The 21,522-nt window shown below is 34.5% G+C and overlaps 1 protein-coding gene across 1 annotated transcript in view; it reads right to left on the bottom strand.

Annotated features, from left to right (window-relative positions):
• Positions 1-21,522, bottom strand: part of LOC110371493 (sex peptide receptor) — a 285,637-nt gene that overhangs the window by 80,996 nt on the left and 183,119 nt on the right. Inside the window, exon 4 of the mRNA XM_064042429.1 lies at positions 14,661-14,691. The gene's annotated coding sequence lies outside the window, so the exon portion shown is untranslated. The remainder of the gene's footprint in view (positions 1-14,660; positions 14,692-21,522) is intronic.

Genomic DNA, 21,522 nt, shown 5'->3' with positions numbered 1-21,522 from the left:
GTGTCAGACTCTTACTGACTAAAACCCATTATGTTCCTTCTTAAGCCCTTTATGTACCTACCACTGAACCACCAATGAACTCTTCGGATTAATATTAGATCTAAAATTAATTTTAATTCGAAAACATTGTGGTAGGCGCGATATGAATAGCTGGTTTGTTATATTTCAGACATAACTCAAATATTTGCACACGATATAGCAAAGTTATTAGAATAATATTTATCAGCTGTGATACACATGAAACCAATTAAATTAATTACAATATAAGTACACTGTTTAATTACAAAATATTGTTAACCGAAAATTTCAAACATAGAATTGGTTCTAAAACCTATTATATAGACATTTCACTGTAACACGCACATTTTAATAATTTTAAGAGTATAATATACCTAGGAATAGGAAGTACATATATATCTATACTACTCTATAAATACTTATTTCTCTGTATACTTATTTTCTGAACCGATATTGAAAATTTCACCACTTAGAAAAACACGCAGAAAAAAGCGAGTGAAACCGCATGAAACGAATAGTAATTAAAAAATGTCTTAATACCGATAACTGTCATTGCCGGGTAACTGGGTTGAGGAGGTCAGATATGGCAGTCGCTCCTTATAAAGCACTGGTACACAGCTGCATCCGGTTAGACTGGAAGCCAACTCCAACATAGTTGGGAAAATTGCTCGGAAGATGAGATGACCCATACCTCATTCTCTACACAGCTACACGACATAAAACCCCATTTAAAACTTTACCCAACCACGCACGCAAAAAGGAGATCCAAACTTTAAAATCCCATATCAACGAAACTTCCCCGTCCAGCAAAACCCATTTGCACTTCACTCACACAACTAGTTAGCAGAGGTTTAGCTAGATCACTAACTTAAGTTCTGTAACTTAAGTCTGGTAACTTAGATCCTCATGCAATGAAACATACGTAAGTAGCTTTCAAGTTGGATCTATGTTGGACGTAATATGTGATGAATATGAGATGCATGTGGTTAGATGTCTGTCTTTCGGTGGCGTGGCTATTGAATTTAAACTCTGTCTTATGGGTAGTTTTGGGCATCTTTGTCAGTCGTTTGGATGTTACTTTTCTTACAAAATTATTTTTTACAGAAGTAAGAAACTAGTCATTATTTGCTCTGTGCGAAGTACATAATGTATACATGCGAGCGATTGTAGAAAATTCGAAAAAGAAATTCGTAAAAGTCTGGAAATCAAGTCAGGAAAAATCCATTTTCATGATGAACTATAACTGGTAACAGCACAGATTTTCATAAATACCTCTAAAATACTTTAATACAAGTAAAGGCTTCACTAACATGTTTAAGATACCATGTGAAAGAAAATTACATTTTAGAAAATAATATTAACTTTATATCAAACTTCTCTCAAAACATAAATGCTCATTAGTCCATATATAATTACAAAAAAAACCTAGCCTACAAAAAATTGTTATACTATATTCCTCCACGCTTACCCAAATCTTAGAGAATATTAGTAAAACCAAGATTCCGGTCCAGTCATAATGATCTCATATCGATGCGGCCCGCAAACTGTTTAGTATAATCTGTGGTCATTAGCGGCTGCCCCGTTCTAGGGTTGCCAGAGAGAAAATAGGATAAAAAGACCTTGATATTAAAAAGAGGTCGTTATGTAAAGATGGTATAGTATCTTCTTATTTTATTTAAGACTAGCTGTTTCCCGCGGTTTTTGCTGTGCTTGATTTTTATACAACTGATCAGCACTGATATTTAAGGTTAACTTGTGTTCTTGCCCAGGTTTTAGAGTTCCCAATTACACATATCTAAATCGAAATGGCAGTTTTGGCGTGAAAGCCCAATAGACAAACGGACATATAGAGCTACTTTGGCATTTATACTGTCAGTAAGGATAGGGTTTCAACCTACACTCCTGCCTACCACTTCCGAACAAAACTGGCGTAAAGATATGTGATGTATAATAAACTTCTAAAATAAACAGTTTCAAAATATCTCACATACAATACCTCCCAATTTAACAGCACAGCGATTCCAAAATAACAAAGTAAAACAAAACAAGTCGTTTATTAAAACCTCCTTTGCTTTGTACACGGAAGGAAAATTAAGCGCTGGCAACCCTGTGTTTTGGCGCCAAAACGAATGCCAGTAGCAATTTCCCGCGCTAACTGTGTAATGTGACGGCGAATTGGCCTCGACTTGCGTCTTTTGGTACCTAGAGAACAAAATAACTACCAGAGATGTCATAACGCAATATCGCCTAAGAAAGTAGCGCGCTAAACTGCTGGTGTTTAGGGAGTAAAGAATAATTTATTGTTAAAAATTACATGTAATTGTTTTGATTCCTGAAACTCACACTAGGATTCCCTGTGTCGTGAGTTCCAGGCTCATTCGTTGTCAGTTTTACAATTCATGTATAGATTTTGAGGTAATAAAGAGGAGACAGGATTTTAAACTGTACATTAATACACAAATCATATGCTCATCCGTAACAATGAATCACATATTAAAAAAAAAATGAACGGAATGACGAATATTACCTACTTACACTACTTACACACCTTCTATGGAACCCACCCATTATTTTCAAAATAAAATCACCCAATCAATCAAGACCAATATTTGAAGGATTTATTTGACAAGAAATCCGAACGTCTCGTTAGCTGTAGTTACTGATCTCGCCTAACGCACATTGGTTGACCTACAAGGAGGCGTCTGACCTAAGGTTCTTATGATATCTTCGCTATTTTTTCTTCTCCTTGTGTAGGACAATCTCATGCACTGGCGGTTTAGCATAGGAATTAACTACTTTCAGAAGTTCTTTTCGAACTATCTTAGATTATTTGGTTCGAATAAGTACTTATCTTTAGTATAAATTGGACTAGAAATTCAAATAAGTGGAAGGGCTTTTTTGAAATTGGAATATTTCTGGGATTTTAAATGCCATAGTTCGTTATTTCAAAATGCTTGTTTTTTCGGAATATTTGACTTTCTGCTATAAAAAGCGTTTATATTGTTTTATTTATTTTTTACATCAAGCATCCGACGGCCATAGAATAAACTTGCAACTTAAAAAAATCTGTGTTAGTTCTCAACCCTGAATACTTTTAATCAAAAACATTTTATATAATGGCCGGTTATTTATATTTTATCGTTGATGAGATAAATGTTATAAAAACAAATGTATTATAAGATGTTGAGCAAAAACAGTCATCCAATTTGTAATAACCATTTTTTTTATAAATGCTTTTTTTTTACGATTTCGTATTATAATTCTTTTGGTTAAACTATTTCTTCTGCTATTTTTATCTACTTTAAAACATTGAATAAAATGGAAAAATGATGCACACATTATATGTATTTTTTTGTACCTGTAAAACATCAACGTTTACTGAAAGTTCTGAACCGATTAAAAAAAACATTCACTGTTGGAAAACTACGCTATAATTCACGAAGGCTGTTTATATATAGGTACGAGAAGTCCCTTGGGATGCAGGTGAATCCGGGGGAAAAATACTGGTAATCATATAAAACTATCGATAAAATACAGCCCTACTAACCACATCATTATTTTGTAAAGCAATCGACGCCCGATTCATGGTTCAACGATAGTGCAGTGACAATTATCGATACTAGGGATGTGCTAATTGCGAAGCTCGATACAAAAAGGGTTAAAGGCTGACTTGTTGATTACTGGAGACTCAATCAAGTTCGTACTATTCGGAAGAGTGAAAACGGTTGAATAAAATTGTACTCTTTGATTTTCCTCGTCACTTTTTGGACCGAAACGAAATTTTTCCTAGTGCATTTTTAGTTGTACGCTGTGAGTTTTCTTTGTGACTCTTTGTAAGTATCAACTATTTTTGTCGTATTAGGCTAAGTACCTGTAAAGATAAAATTAGCTGTGTTTAGATATCAATAAATAAATTCAAAATGCGAAATAAAAATAATATAGACGTCAAGCGATTTTGGACTCAATTGAGAATAGAACGTGAGACTTCGGTCACTGCAGTCGCGTCATGCGACATTTACCTTCGAAATAATTCACGTAAAACTGGTCAATTGTGAAAACGTAATATACTGACATACAAAGTAATTTTCAGACGTATATTTACCAGTCCTTCAGGCATTTTTGGTACGCACAAAAAGGGATACCAATCGACGTTTGTGTTATCTATACTAATATTATAAAGAGGAAAACTTTGTTTGTTTATTTGTTTGGTTGTAATGGATAAACTCAAAAACTACTGGACCGATTTTAAATATTCTTTCACCATTAGAAATCTATATTATCTGCGAGTAACATAGGCTACATTTTATCCCGGTGCGGGCAGTAGCACGGGACGCGGCTAAACCGCGGGAAAACGGTTAGTGTATGTATAAAAAAAAACTCAAGCAGAATTTAATAAATAAAATCATTCATATTATTAAGTAAACGAACAACTTACTTAACCAAATGAACAGTGGGAAATTAATTATTGGAATTTAAATCTCAATTTATTACTCAATTATTCAAAATTAAACTTTAAGTGTATTGTGGTAAAGCACATTTTGCGGTTACTTTGTTATATTGCCAAAAATATGGGACGCAAAGATAATAATCAATGCAATTTTCATGTCTGCGGTTGATATGAGATGTTAATTATTATTGGGGATCTTTATTTATTTAAGTACATAATTTATTATCTTTAATATTTTCATTATTCATATGAAAAAGCTTAAAAAATGACTTTACAACGATATCGAGAAACAGACTCCATTGTAGGGTAAATTTTAAATCTGGCCGTCAGTTAAAACGTAAGCTATCCAGCTATATTGCCAACCATATCTAAATACTATTAAGAATTATTCTTATTTAAAAATTACTTACCGGGTAACTGGGTTGAGGAGGTCAGATAGGCAGTGGCTCCTTGTAAAACACTCAGCTAAATCCGGTTAGACTGGAAACCGACCTCAACAAGGTTGGGAAAAGCCTCGGGAGATGATGATTTTCACGCCTAAGAGGCCTATCATGATGAACTTTTTTGTATTTTTATAGCTAATAATAATTCTATATAAGCTTATGTCTAAGTATACTAATAAAGTTTCTTGTATCTTAAGACTCTTTTTAAAATCCTTTGAGATGCTTAATCCTTCTCTGTGTGAGCCTAGGCCGGTGCATAGAAACGATACGATAAAAGTCTGATGATGATGAAAACACCCTAACATTAACAACATTCTAATAAAATCTGTGCTAATACTAAACCAATTTGTCCGTATCTATATCAGCCACTAATTATCGTGTTTGAACACGCTGCAGCCGATTTTAATGAAACTGTTATATCACATGATAGATACGGGTTTCATAATTACATTGCAATTAACTTCTAATGCTAATGAGCGGTATTTTAGGCTAATTTATTAGGGGTTAAACTAGAAATTGGTGAAATAGTTTATATACCTATCTTTCATTGGTTGTTTCCTGCGGTTTCACCCGTCCAGTGGCGTGGAAACTTCCCGCTACCCTGATAAAAATAATATAACTTACTAGCTACGCCAGCGGATTTTTCCGCTTTTCAAAGAGGGCTACTTCAATCAAGTGTAGGTATATATAACTTGCCTATATACCTTCATACATTTTATTCTGATATACTGTATACACAGCAATTTTTCCCCGGTTTCATCCGCGTCCCGTGGGAACTACTGCCGGAATAAAATATAGCCTATGTTACTCGGGAAGAGAGTAGCTCTTCAACAGTGAAAGAATGTATCAATCAGTTCAATAGTTTCAGAGCCTCTAGGGTACAAACAAACACACTATGTACATCGTTTTTTTTTAATGACTAGTACCTACATAGATATTTGTGGTTGATTTACATTCCGCACCCGGAAAAAAAAGCTCAAGCGTGATTGACAAACATCAATCTAAATCCACAATTTTTGTTCCAAGCATTAACTTTTAACCGCATTTCTAAATATAGCAACGAAGATTCACAAAACAAACGATTCCACATGTTCCATTTAAATTCATTACCAAAGTTATTTCAACTTTAAACACTCTTTAAAAAGTACTTACAAACATAGATTATTTATCCGAAACTCAGTCGGAGTTGCCACCGAATTGTCAATATAAATAATTATTTTGTTGGCAACACCATCATAAGTTTGTGAGCGATTGCAAATGGTGGCAGAATGATTTAACTTGTAGATTAAACAACGTCTTGGCAGTTCGTTGGCTTTTAGAAGTCGGTTTTATAGGTATAGCAAATGCTTGTAGTTGATGCTCACATTTTCAAACGATTACACTTTAAGTTTAGTGTTATTTTTGTTACTGTGGTGAAGAAGAATACGGTAAGAAAACCAGTAGATATCTACCTAATATAATAACATGACTTTTTGGGCTTTTACTGACTTAAGTGATCTCAGTTTGACCTGTATGTTTGTATGAAATCATCATCATCCTCCGAGCCTTTTTCCCAACTATGTTGGGGTCGGCTTCCAATCTATCCGGATGTAGCTGAGTAGTACTAGTGTTCTACAAGGATTTATTTTTGTTTGTATGAAAGTAGAAATACATATTAACAAAATTATCACACGTTCGTATGAACCGATTTTGATGCAGTTCATAACAAAGTCAGTTTGTCAGACTAAGAAGGTTAAATTGCAGTCGGTTTTGTTAAAAAAAACATTTGCTTATTTAAGCTATGTTGTTATATTGACATGAAAATATTACTCACTAGACGTTTTCTCGCGGTTTCACTCGCGTCCTGTGAGAGCTGCTGCCCGCACCGGGATAAAATATATCCTATGTTACTCGCAGATAATATAGCTTTCTAATGGTGAAAGAATATTTAAAATCGGTCCAGAAGTTTTTGAGGTTATCCATTACAACCAAACAAATAAAGTTTTCCTCTTTATAATATTAATATAGACAACACATAAAACCTTTTTTTATATATAAAGTACTTTTTATCCCAGCAACATAAACACCAATTAAGTGTCACAGCTGACTGATGCATGGCTGGAAGCTGCGCTGTGCTTGACTGGATGTGACAACTGATCGCTTTTATGCTTACAATATCACGTTCAACTTTAACGGCTATTATTTTTGAAAAACGTAGCTTTTTATATGTGATTTTTGGTTTTTATTAATGGGTATTTTGGTTATTGTAAGGGGTGGTGATGTCAAATTTAGTTTTATTAGTGCCGAGCCAAAGTTTCGTAATTTCTGTGCACCTAAATATATTACTTTCTAAAAGTTTAGTTAAGCATACGTACAACTGTCATTATACCCTGAATTTAACTTGATGCAAATGACAGCTTATAAGTCTAACTTGAATGATTGTCCTCTTTGCTAATGTAGTTAGTAAAAAACATTATAGTATACGTACGCGAAAATTAATAAATATTTTACAATAATAATTACGTGTAATATTTTAACACATAGGCTTTTAATAATTCCAAGAATAATCCTGTATTTTCGCAATATATCTAAGTAGACATTATGTTTTGGAAAATTTTCATTAATGTTGCCATGTTTATTTAGGCTGAGGTTTCAAGCCATCTGAAGTTTTCAGAGAATTGCGCCCGAATCCGATGCTTTACAAGCAGTCTTCCAGGAAAGGATTTGATTATTTATTGTATAGCTAAAACATGTAAGCCATAATAATTAACGGGTTCTTAAGTGCCTTAAAAATTAAAAAAAAACCTTAGGTACTTTAAACTACCTTTTGCCAATTATTTATCTATCTCAGGAATCTAGATAGGTCAAAATCATCCGGGAAAAGGGAAAAACTATTCAAGGGAAAAAACGACTCTTATCCTTGTTTTCTCAAAACTGTGGTTGTTACTGATATCACGACAGTAAAAAATACGATTACATTACTACACAAGCGCGCCAAAAATCCTGAGCTTCAGATGAAAAAATAATTTGACAACAACTGTCAAATTGTTATAATACCGTTGCCATGGCAACAAGAAGTCGAAAGGTTTCCTATAAAATAATTGACTTAATTAACATCAAGCCTTTTCTATTTATGTTATACGAAATAAAACCGTCGTTAATCATAAATGAATGCCTTCTCCGATTAATTAGGCAGCCGGTACTAATTAATTATCTTCTACAAAGCGGCTGATATTAATGAGGCCTTATTGGGCCAAAGATTTTGTAATTAATTGTTTCTTGATCTTATGTCTATGTATATTTTAATCTTAGTAAAGAGTTTGACTGTTTTCAGTAAATATTAATTAGGAAATGAAGTGGATGATTGAATGTTACTAATTTATATTCTTAACCTGTTTTGTCTACATTATCCGTGCGTCGATTAACCTAACGCCTGGTTATTTGAACTGTTCAACTTTATACCTACACCCGTGTCCTCAATTTTTAGTTATTATTATTAGAAGTATAGTAATTGCCACAATCTGACAAAGGTTCCAAAACAGTTATCTTTCTACTGAGAATCTCTTTACCGTCGCTTAGGTAACAAATACCATGTAAGTCGAAAATTGGTCGTATGACATTTTATACTTCATTGAATAGATTTTGTAGGTGCGCATCGAATGATGGTAGATTTTTTTTAAATTGTCCAATCGCAACGCGTTATTGTTGTTATACATAGTTGTCGGAAGTAGTTCAAAGATAATAATCAGTTTTGTATCTCTCCTGGAATTTTGTCTAAAACTTGCGCGGTATTGTTACCTGAGCGACGTTATGACATTCTTATACCCCTTGAATAATCTTACTAAATCTTACCTTATCTCTTTCCTACCCAAACTGCACCTCACAAATTACAGTTAACAAGCAATCTCAGTTTTATAAACTCGTCAAGTTGTTTCAAATTACGTTGATGACTCCGCTACCGTAACGAGATCACCAACTCATTCTCACTTAATAATTACTTCGGGATTTATTTAGAACTCTTTTGAGCCCTTTTGGGTTCTTTCAGTGAGTGGGCTTAATGTACCTAAGTTCTATTTACTTTTTTGAAAAAGGATTAAATAAGAGATTTTAGGGGTAAGAGGCTTTGAACACTACAGGCTAAGCTATTGGCTGATAGTTTGTCCGATAGACGGTATATAGTTTATTTTGAAGGTGTCATTCAATCAAACTTTTTAGTCGGTCTGATATAGATTCAATTGTGTTCAATTTCGATAATATTTATATGCATGTTGGGTGATTAACATAACGAATTATTAACAACAACAATTACAATTAATTATTGTTTTACGCATTAATTAATTAATTTTCTCTTTATTTTTCAGGCTTTGTGAGAGTGGGATGCAGTAAACAGCAATAGTGCCGTCCCTTTTTTATATAGTGTTTTTATTTTATTTTAAAATTTTCCATCTATTTCCATTGTTACCCATTCGGAAAATGTCCACAAACATTTCAGTCCATTATTCTTTAAAACAAACACCAACTTTACCTGGAGCTTTAACAAAACTAATATAATGGAACTACCAAGCACTCGTACTAAGCACTTTTATTTAAATTCCCATTCAGTAGGCCGCCTACTGGGAAAACATGAAATATTTAACTTGTCGCTAACGAAGCTAGTTTGTCAAGAACTTATTTTGTGTTTAACTGGGCTGGTAACACGGTTTTTATTTTTTTGATAAATAGTTGTTTACATGCACGTTATGAAACACTAGCCTGCGATTTTGTCTGTGTTATTATTCTTGATTTGATTGACTGCCTATCAGCTGATCTCCTCAATCTAGTTACCTGGGCAACCCAATACCTGTTGGTAAGACTCGATGTCAGAATTTCTAGCGTCTGGCTACCCGTAACGATTACCAAAGATGTCATGAAACTTATCATGGCATAAATGGTCACCCATCCACAGACTGATTGCGCCAAGCGTTGCTTAACCTGATGATCAATCGACTGTTACAAAGGCTATCAACCATATTACATTTCACACAAATGAAAGCAATAACAATATCGTAACCCACAGCATTCGTTTCAATCATTTATTTTTTATGTAAAACCTCATTTTTATACGTTGTACCTATCATTCGTCGAAAATATCCATTTTATGTGCTTCGATTCCCGGAAACTTTCGCTTTTTATGTATCATTTTATGACAGCCATTTACATCTTTATTGTTATTTAAGTGAAGTTTTTTGTATTTACGATATTATTGTCTTTTTGTTAACATAGCGTTTCATGGTTTTATAGTTCTAATAAAAGTATTTTCAGGTACCAATTTAAGTAGGTATTTTCGTGAAGATTATTAAATCGTTAAAGAGCTGAAATTCTGAAGAGTGGACTTCTACATTAATGCAGTTTTATTGGTAAACGACGATCTCAATAGAAAACTTAATCTCAATGAGTACCCTGTGATAAACATACTTACATATATGATATCTCTTATAACATAAGGTGCAATTCTAATCCACGCGTCTGTCGCGTGCAAACGATGGTCGATGGTTATGCATCACTGGTTACAGAATGGGAATCGAATCGTCACCGTCTCGGTCATCGGCCGCAAGCGATAGACGCGCGGATCCGAATCCCACCTTAAAATTTCTGCCCACGCAAAAATATATAATATTGTATCATTAAAAAGATAGCCAAGTGCGAGACGGACTTGCGCACGAATTGTTCCGTATAATTTATCTTTATCGATACTTTCAAACAATAAAACACTTTAGTTATGAGGTAGAAGCCCCTTAGGATATTTCGTATATTCCAGCTTTGTTGTGGCAAAAAATTCCAACTGTATAACTACCGCGGTTATGCGATATGCACATATTGGTGACAGATGGAAAGCGAAGTCTTTGTAATAGGGTCCCGTTTACTGTTTAGGTACGGAACCCTAAAAAAACAAGACTTTGATGTATTCTTCAAATCTTTTCATCTCATTACAAGAACAAAGCAGTTTATTTTTAATTTTTTGTTCCGTATAAAACAAATGAACCATTCAATTTGTATGTATTTACCATCAGTTTGATGAAAAACGTTTATATTAGAATTGTAAATTACCACTGATAACTTTTTCCCAGTACCGGTAAATAAATGATAATGCTTTTTCCCATTGTAAACAATGAAATGGGAATTTAGTAAAAAAGAAACATGTTTTCGTGAATAATTTTCTGTTGTTTTTCTGAAATGTTTGAGGATTTAGGAGCGATTTATGGGCGTTCTAGGCTGAAAAAAAATGTTAAGATACAAGTTTAAGCTAGACAGACTTTATCTTTTTCTTAAGCCTCGGCTTAGTGAATAAAGTCGGTACAAATGTAAGCTTATTAAACTGTTTAGTAGATAAAATAAGTTTTATAAAAAGGTAAATTATTTGCACTATTATTTATTCTATTTCGAAAGATAAAATCAATTATTTGTGGTTTTCAGTCAATAATGACCTAGGTCATTTTGGGAATTTACTGCAATATAATGATTTATCATCTGCCTAGCTTTTCCCAATTATGTTGGGGTCGGCTTCCAGCTGAGCAGCGGTGTTTTAAAAGGAACCTGCTTGTCTGACCACCTAAACCCAGATACCAATAGGTAAGTCTGGTGTCAGACTTACTGGCTTCTGGGAACCAGTAACGACTGCCAAAGACATTCAAATGACAGCCAAAATCTTTTATATTAAGATAAACTAAACTCACAGAAGACAACACCCTCTACACCACTAATAAATGGCAGTCATAAAGACAACTAGCTGTAGATTCAGATGCAATTTATCAATGCAAACTTGGAAGTTCAAAATCCGTGTTTGCTGATATAAATGTTCCAATAGTTATGGTTCAGCGGTCTGTAGCACCTAGAATGTCTAGACAGGTTTATAGCTATACTTAGTACTGTCCAGCTTATAAATTGCTTTGTAAGTCTGCATGAGATATTGGGAAAACGTGTGAATACTTCTTGGTTGGTTTAAAAAAGTGTCTGGGAAGCATTTTTTGGTTTTGAAATCAGCATTTTAAAGAAAAAATTACAAGCGGAGGTGTCATAATTGACAGCAATTTTCTCCATACGATTGCATTTAATCATGTTAATTGCATATTTCAATCAAAATTTCAAATGGTTTGTCACCATTGTAAAAGCAGAACAGACAGAATAACTAACGAATCGCAATATTATTTACTACTAGCCGTATTCAAGTGGTTACGCCCGCGTACCGTGGAAACTAATGCCCGTACCGGAATAAAAATGTTACTCGGGAAAAATGTAGCTTTCAGACTGTGAAAGAATTTTTTAAAGGGGTTCAGTAGTTTCGGAGCGTTTTACGGTACAAACAAACAAAAATATTTTTCCTCTTTATTATACATATTAGTATAGATATTAGATAGTATAGATAATAATATAAAGCTGTGACCTAATTAAACACTGATCCTACCGATTGGAAAGCGGAGGGATTACGTAGGATATCAACGGACTATGTACAATGTGTATCTCCAACCACAGGACTCGACGGTCGGATGGGCTTAATAGGCGTTTAATCTAATCTTACGTAAGGGAAGGTCTAAACCTTCCTCGATCTGTGGTTTTCGATTTTAGGTGTTCTTCGTTATAAAGACTCTGTGTTAAATGTGTTTTTGTTTATAATTAATTGTGGAAAGAATTTAATTTTGTTTAAATGAATTCACCAGAAATCCCTGCTTGTATGCGAACCTAAATGTATATGAACATTGTCTATGTATGACTCGGCTAATCGGCCACTACAGAGCGTTCCAGAATTTACGCACACAAAGATACTTAATGTCTTTTTACATTTACCAACACAAGTATTGCTCACCCGGTTTTGTAAGATAAAACATTTATATCTAAGTACATTAATGGGTTTTTGCTGTGTTAAGAAAGTATTTCATAATTTCACTAAAATATGCCCAACTCCCTTTGATATAATAGGTATATGTTGTCCACGCGGTCGCAAGCGCGGCTACCGTACGCAGAAACGTGCCGAAATCGCTTTGTGGTTTGGGTGGGGTTTTAAAACTTCCACAAAGTCACCAGTAGCGGTCGTTCTTAAATTCCACGTCAGAGGCTGTCAGGTGGATTGGAAAAAACTCTGACCCTAGGCATGAAAAAAGACCCTTCAAAGTGAGATATTTCCCTAAAAATGAGTCTTCATATTTTTATACGTGACGCAAGGTTTTTTCCGGGCCCTAAATATTTCCTTCATTTTTCTAAGTCCCATGTGGTTGTATGGTTCTCATCTACAGAACCTATTTCAGTTATGAAGTCAATACATTGCCGGCACAGCTGGTCTGACTAAATTACGCTTCGTAGATTTATTGGTACTGTAGGACCTATTTTCAGTTGTTATTAATATTGTAAAATATACAAAAATACATGTTAAAGTTATCCCGTATTATTGTCCCGGGTCTATGCTATATACAGGGTTACTTGCAAGTAGTGCGTATCCTTTCATGAGGTGATAGTATATGTCAATACGGAGAGATTTGACCTTGGGATACTCTGAGAAAAAGTTGACCCCTTTCAAGATAATCGAATTTCAAGATCATTTCTTAAAAAGTCGTTTAGGTACACGTATATTTTTTTATTATTAGTCAAAAGTCTTGTTTTTCTGGATTTTTGTGTTTTGAATTTATTGTATGGAAGTATTTTGTCATAATCACCATATTTGTGTGTAAATGACAATAAATAGACTAAATAATAATATTTCCTACTGAAAACACGCGGAAAAACGAAAGATAAATGAATAACAGTTTGACCCATTAACTAAATATTAACAGAACAAAATGAGAGCACGTACACCAGGCATCACAAGTTTGTCTAACTAGTCCAAAACGTCAGTTGCAGTGAAGTTTAAAACTTTTGGGGGCCGCTGTTCAAACTAGAAATATTAGACGTGAGAACTTCAATTTATATTGTTTCACAAAACTCTTGTCTACCTATTAATAAACAAATTATGTATTTAAAATGTATATTGTAACTGAATACTTATAGTTCTTTAATCGATTGAATTCATTACCGATTTACACCCATGTGTCAGATTTTTTTTCACTTATGCAACTTTCAAAACTATGGAAAGGTTATTTTGTGTACTTGTGATAATTATAAAGATAGGTATATAGAAATATGAAACATGCTTTGTAACCCTAAACATTGTATTACGGCCCTCAGTGCGGATATATCTAGTGCTAGCCGGTTAAAGCTAGTTATCGTCGGTGACATACCACTTAACTTAGGTGGTATATAAGGAAGTACATAAGAAGATATGACACTCCGGTTAAGCAGTACACGGCCTCCTAGGCTGAACTGCGAGATGCAATACCAAAAAAAATAAAGATATGTGGGGAGTACCTATTAAGAAAAGCGCTTAAGGAGGTACATAAGGGAGTATTTAGGGAGGTACATAAGGAAGTACGTGAAGTATATAAAGAAGTTAGGATGCATATCGCCGGCTATATCTAGCTTTAACTAGATGTCCCAACACTTCAGTCTTGACATATGCATATTAACCGTTCTATAACACAAAAATAATGCAAACAACGAACAGTTATTTCTTGTTTGGGATTAAGTTTGTCACAACGAATATGGAGACCCTGCCAATATGGCGGGCTATTTGCCAAATGGCGGCAATTTGGCACAAATACGTGTTTTATAACTGTTGTATACGTAGCTTTAGATAAAACTGTTCATAATATACTTACTAAACGCAACTGCACCTGATTTTAAAAATGATGAATTGGTATAATACTTACTTTTGAATGACTTGCTGGATGTTGTAACGATCTGTAAAGAGAGAAAATAATATTATTTTCGTTTCACAAAAAGATAACTATTTTGGAATATATGTGAATTATCCTCCTTTATCGTATCGATCGATCTCAGTGGCGTGCACTTGGAGAGGCCTATGTCCAGCAGTGGACTGCGACAGGCTGATGATGATGATGATGATCCTCCTTTATATTATAAATGGGAAAGTTTGCGACCATGCATGGGTGTATAATTTGTTAATCGTTCACCCAAAAAATACTGGATGGATGTTGATGAAACGCGTCAGTAATATAGCTTATATATCAGAATAACACATAGGCTAGGCTTTTTATTAATGACCGTAGTTTTCACGGGACGCGGGTTGAACCGCGGGAAAACTACTGGTTACTTATAAATGAAAAACCTTTGCACTAAAACAAAAGGAGAACAATAATATATTCTGAAAACGATGTAAATATACATAGTTTATCCACTAAAGGGTTAAACTTCAGCAGTGCCAAACTTTTCAGACTGCATTTTACTAAACATATTATCTAAGGTCAGAGACCTTTAGTAAGGTCAATTCGTTCATCGACCATGAGAAAACAAGCCAAGTGTGAATTGCACTCGCATATAAAGGGTTCCGTATCATTATCAGGAGCAAAAAAATCACGTTTGCTGTATGGGAGCCTCCTAAGACATTTATTATGTTCTAGTTTTCAGTATTTGTTGTTATAGCGGCAACAGAATTATATATTTTCTTGGAGTCAACCTATAAAATATTGATAACACTTCATTTTCGAAAAGAGTGTCTATTAAGTTTCTTGTCGATTCTTCTCCATGAGACCCACTCCTTAAAACCGTGCCATTTATTAAGAGACATTTAGTGACATTTATTAAGCACCTGTTATAGGTCTATATGAAATAAAAATCTCGTTGACCTGTGAAAATGTTAAATGTCTAGCTTTCATGGTAGCTAAAATACAGCTTAGTTACAAACAGACAGCAAAGTCTAAGTAACAGAGTCCCTTTTACCCTTCAGTTACAGAACCCTGAAAAGTATCCAACCTTTTTTTTCTTCACAATCTCATAGAGTGTTCCATTTGCAAATATATTGGATGTGGCGACCACATCTAGTTGAAAAGTGACATTTATATGACGTTTCTATCCTATATGTCAAGTTCAATTTGTAGAATTGTAGGTGAAGAAGGGTTGCTTAAGGTAGTGTTACTTAGGATAATATTGAAATGTGTGATGTTGATCTACAATGACAATAGATTTAATGTAATTTCAAAAAGGATGTGGTTCTTCAGTGGGGAACTTAATTTGATCGGATCATTAAGTCGTTATATCAAAGCTGGATCATAGAAATAAAATGTGTAATGAATATTCAGAATATTTGAATTAACTAAATCAGTTTTTAGCAGCCAGAGTTATTCATCTCTTTTTCTGGGTAGTTTAAAAATATAGAATACTTACTATCTAGACTAATCTAGACTACTTACTATAGACTAAGATATAGTAGGGTGAAAGAGCAGGTGAAATTACGTGGAAAAGTAAGTCATCTTCTTCTTGCTTAGGCCAGAAAGGTCAGTAATCTCTGTCAGGCGTCATAAATGTCATTCACTCCCTACATATTCACGCAACTCTTACATAATTTACCACATTTTCAGTTAAGCTGTACAGAAAATAATCTCATCAAAACCTATACTCCATTTAAAATAACATTAGGAATTTTAGTAAACCTTTTTTACTGTTTGTTCAACCGATTTTGACTTCTATTGCATTAGTAGTATGATTAAGGCGGCTGCAGTAAATACTTGGTATTGTAACCACTATTTTGTTTTCAATTCCGTTCTTTTGTCTACGGAATAAAAGTCAAAATCGGTTGAACAAACAGTAAAAAAGGTTTACTTAAATTTCTAATGTTATTTGAAATGGAGTATAACTCCAATTAACTAAAGACATCATTAACCCTCTAAATACCTACTAATCTACATAATGCATCCTACCTACGTCATAAGGACCTATTCATAAGGACTGTCTTACATGATATGCAAGGATGCATGATACGCATGCAAGGCGAATCAGTCAGACGTATGTAATGATCATAATTATCCGAAGTACCTGGGTAGTGAATGCCTATAGTGGTTCTTGGAATATCTACGTTATGTACAGAAATTATAGTGCTATATGTGCTTGAAATTAAATTGGGAAGTAAGGAATGAACTTTTTAGTACTATAGCAGCTATTTCATACTAGCGGATTTTCGGATCGGTTTTACCGAGCGGTATTGCTCGGCTCGTAAGGGCGGTGTTGCGTGTATACGGGGACAGCAAATAAATGACAACTGGCGGTGCGATACAAAAGGTTGAAAATCATTTTTTCTATATTTTTAATTGCTAAATAAGCAGTCACATGTATTTTATAGTACCTATAAGTTTTTATTAAAAGAAAAATATTTAATCGAACAGTTTATGAACTACAGCAAAGCTTTTTTTTGGATTGCAAAATTGAAATATTAAGTTTTCAATAATAAAAGTGAAAAAAGACTGAAAAAGTTCTTTAGTTAGGTATATATATCTTTGTGAAATGACTAATGATCGCGATTACTGAGAAACGAAGATCATTAAAAACATTGTTATTTTATAGACTAGAATTCTAAGAAAAACGAATAACTTGTAACTACTTGTAAGCTTATTGTAATATTCACAGAAAATCTCTAAGCAACAATGAATTTAGATTCTGGAACCAATTAGAAAAAAACGTATTCAAATTATTTAAAATCTATAATATGGAATACAAGTAAGACCAACTGCCTAGGCGAATCATTTTAAAGTGTTCAAACAATCTGACCAGTTATTTTGCATTTGATGTACATATTTACCTATTAAAATAAGTAAATCAGCCAAAATTAGAATCTTTTATTTTTTATAGCAAGCAAACCTTTTTCTTATAACATCATAAGCAGACCACCCACACAAATTCTATTTTCGAATTCACAAAAACCCCAAAGTCTTTTTCCGTCAAGTACCTACTCAAAAAACAGCCAACATCACTTGAACGTAATGGCGTTCTATATTCAAAACTGAACCCCGAACAACCCAGAACAACCCAGAACTTTCCATTCACCCTAATTCCTCCCATTCTTTCGAACAATATCAATATTAGCAAAACAGCCATATTTCACCTTCGTACACACGCGCCATCAATTCATCTTATTTCCTAAAGCAAAAGTTTGCGCGCGAAACTTTTGACAGACCGCGTCAAAAACTTGCCTGATATCTGAATCGTAATCGGAATGGGGAATCGGTTGAATCGAGAATCGATTTGGTGCCGTCAGGTGGCTGTGACATTTGGGGGATCAAAGATCACGGAGTAAGGAAATATAGTGGAGATGTCATAAGAAAGGTAGGTCAGGCGCCTTCTTGTAGGTCAATGTAATCTAGGTGAGGCGTGATAAGTTTCTACAACTAACGATGCGTTCGGGTTCCTTGTCAAACGAAAACCAATGTATCAAAGTCTTCATTGATTGATAATTTTATTTTGAACATAATGCCCGGGTTATATAGGAGGCGAGTAAAGGTGAAGCTAGCAACGTTCCTCGTCCCTCGAACACCCGTATTTTGGCGCGCTACTTTCCTAGGAGATTTTGTGTTATGGCATCTCCGCTACTCATTTTGTTCTCCATGGGTAAGATAAAGTTGGGCTAAGTTTTTGTATGGCGGAACGGGGTGTAACAAGTTAAGCAGCTTAGCTACAGCTGTTTTCTTTAGGAGATGATTCGTTCAATTTGTTGAGCGTCAAATTTTGAGCATTTTAGATATTTGTTATCATTTTCATTGTTGTTTTTGAATGGTAACAGCTGGTGTAAGTTATTTTGGCTATTAATTTCAGTAAGTATAATTTTTAACCCCCGACGCAAAAACGACGGGGTGTTATAAGTTTGACGTGTCTGTGTGTGTGTGTGTGTGTGTGTGTGTGTATGTGGCATCGTAGCTCCCAAACGGATGATCCGATTGTAATGCGTTTTTTTTTGTTTAAAAGGTATGTCAGTCGGGAGTGTTCTTAGCTATGTTTGGTGGAAATCGGTTCAGGTCTTCAAGGTCATCAGCTCGTTTGCTAAATATGATAGGAATGTTACACGCTCAGTTTACTTGCAAGTATATGTGGGATCTGAAATTTGAAACACTAATGTATTTTGGAACCACTGAGCTGGTCTGCTGTTAGGGCACGAAGGTAGGAGACGTAACCCTGAACTGCCTTTTAGTAAACCCATCGAGTTTGGGCTCGTTGAATTTGTCTTGACGAGTTCTCTTCATGTTTCTGATTGACGAGAACCTGATGCTGGAAATGGGATGTGGCGGATGAAACCCTGGAATGCCGGAATGAAACGGATAAACCGATTTACATTTTTGCTGAAAATCTAGAATGTCCAAAGGTTAATCTTTACTGTTTCTCAATCTGTGCAATTCTCCCAGAGCCAGTTTGTTATGAGGATTGTTAAACAGCTTCCTTTGGCCGAGATCGCATATAGCGACCCCATCTTAAGATAAAATAAATTAAATGAAAGAAGGAAAAATTAAGGAGCTCCTTTAAAAAGCATGAAATAAAATTAAATTATAAATTTAAAAAAACCCCCGACCCAAAAAAAGTACGCAATAATTATGACAAAAGGTTAAAAACGCTAAACCCTATAAAAAGCAAAAAATAACTTCTAACACTACGTAAACTAAATTTTGACGTGTCGGGGGACCGCTTTTTACCTTCATAAATACTTACGTAAATCAAATGATACCTGCCTAATTACAACATTCGTTTAAAAAAAACACGTATTTAAAGTAATGAATTAGAGCGGTCCCCCGACACGACAAAATTTAGTTTACGTAGTGTTAGAAGTTATTTTTTGCTTTTTATAGGGTTTAGCGTTTTTATAATCTATACTGTCGATCTTGCGATCCATGTCTTATTTATTTTTGTATTTTTTTCTGTTTCCAATAGCGTAGCAGTGTAGTCTATAATGCCTACCTATACTGAAAAAAAGAGCTGTCAAATTCAACAGTTTTAATGTTTGACTTGCCGTTTTTCAGATATGTATTTCAATTTTCAAATAAAGAAATTAAGCGTAGCTTTTCTGTAGATGAAACTTTTTTTATACGTATTTCACCAAATAATTCAAAAAATGCCTTGGCAGTATGCTACATCTATAATATAAAAATGAATCGCAAAATGTGTTGGTAAGCGCATAACTCAACAACGCCTGGACCAATTTAGCTAATTCTTTTTTTGTTGTGTTTGTTATTGTCAGGAGAAGGTTCTTATGAAAAAAAAAATAGGGTAAAGTAGAGAAGTCAGTTGACGGGAGCGAAGCCGCGGGCAAAAGCTAGTACTATATAAATATAAGAAGTGTTTTCAAAACCATGGAGTCATATAACTCATAATATCACCATACCAATACCATAGGTTGACTGGAAAGAATGCCTGTGGTATTAAGTCCGTCCTTGTACATTATGTACATGTCTTGTGTTGCATAAAGTGTAAATAAAAATATACTGAGACAATACACGACCCTTCTTTGCAATAAAGGTCATTTTAGGATACTTCAAACAATTTATCCGGAATTCGAACTCAAAATTCAAGCTATCTATTTCCAAAGGTAATTGGCATACCTTTAATGATTGTTGCAGTTCAAAGGAGTTTCCTATCTTTGTTCATAAAGTACGTCTAAAGGATGAAAGTTTATTTGTTCAAATTGCAGAAGTTAGCGATTCTGTAAGTATTTCAATCGTTTGGACAAACGATGTTTTGTTTGTAGGCGATGTTTCTTTGCTGCCGATGCTGATGTATTTTATGGAGTTTTTGAAGAGCTGTTTTATTTGGAATAGTTGCAGGTGTTTCAGAGATCTTTATGTAGTAATGTAATTTTTTTTCTGACTTTTTTTTTGTTGTCTCTCAAGCATCGCTTGGATGTTAAGAGCCAGTAAATTAATTTGACAGTTCTTAAAGTTTCACATAGAATATTTTTTGTTTCAGATACTGGGCTCAATTTGAAACTCCTACCAAACGATGAAGATTGATAACCAAAAATTTGATGTTCACCCTCCACCATTTCTTTGAGTTTTGCCAAAGAAGAAGAAGTGGCTGTCTTCTCAAAAAGAAGAACGTTCACAATGTGACTGTTACGTTTAAGTTACCGACTCACTGTGGGTGTAAGATTTCAATCTGTAATCGAAAAACAACGGATGAATCGGTTATTATAATCCGCAGTTAACTACTATTTATCTCAAGCTTTAACCACAACATAGAGATAAACGTCTTTCAGTAGAATGCTCAAATAACGTTTAGCAAAGGCCCGAGTCGACCCGAGTGCACTATGTTACATACAACTGCCTGAGCATTGCAGTTGCCGCTTTGTACTGCGTCCATTGTCATGTCATGTGAACATCGCTTTATATCTTGTGAGATCCTTCGGACTGAGATGTTTTCATGCACTGATAAATACATTAATTTCTACTAATATTATAAAAATTGAAAGTTTATTTTTATTAGATTTTTTTATTTGTTTGAGCGCAGTTATCTCAGAAAGCACTGGCACGATTTAAAATAAAAAAATTGTGTAAGATAGCCCATTTATCGTGTGAAGCTATAATGTACTTCTGCCGGGGCTGCGGGTTGTTCGAAAGAGATACCGCGTCCTGCGTACATAAAAGGCCTACGACGGAACACAACAGTTTTTAGTCAGTAAGAGTCTAACACTCCCTCACCGCTGCTAACCCACAGCGGGAGGTCATTTGATGATTTTTGACGTCGTTAAAAAAAAGCTATAATGTACTTTCTATCCGGGTGGGCTAAACAGTTCTTGACTGA

The sequence above is a fragment of the Helicoverpa armigera genome, chromosome 28 (genome assembly GCF_030705265.1).
Source record: "Helicoverpa armigera isolate CAAS_96S chromosome 28, ASM3070526v1, whole genome shotgun sequence".
Taxonomy (NCBI): Eukaryota; Metazoa; Arthropoda; class Insecta; order Lepidoptera; family Noctuidae; genus Helicoverpa; species Helicoverpa armigera.
Note: the sequence above shows the minus strand (reverse complement) of the source record. Positions and strands in the feature narration are given on the sequence as shown.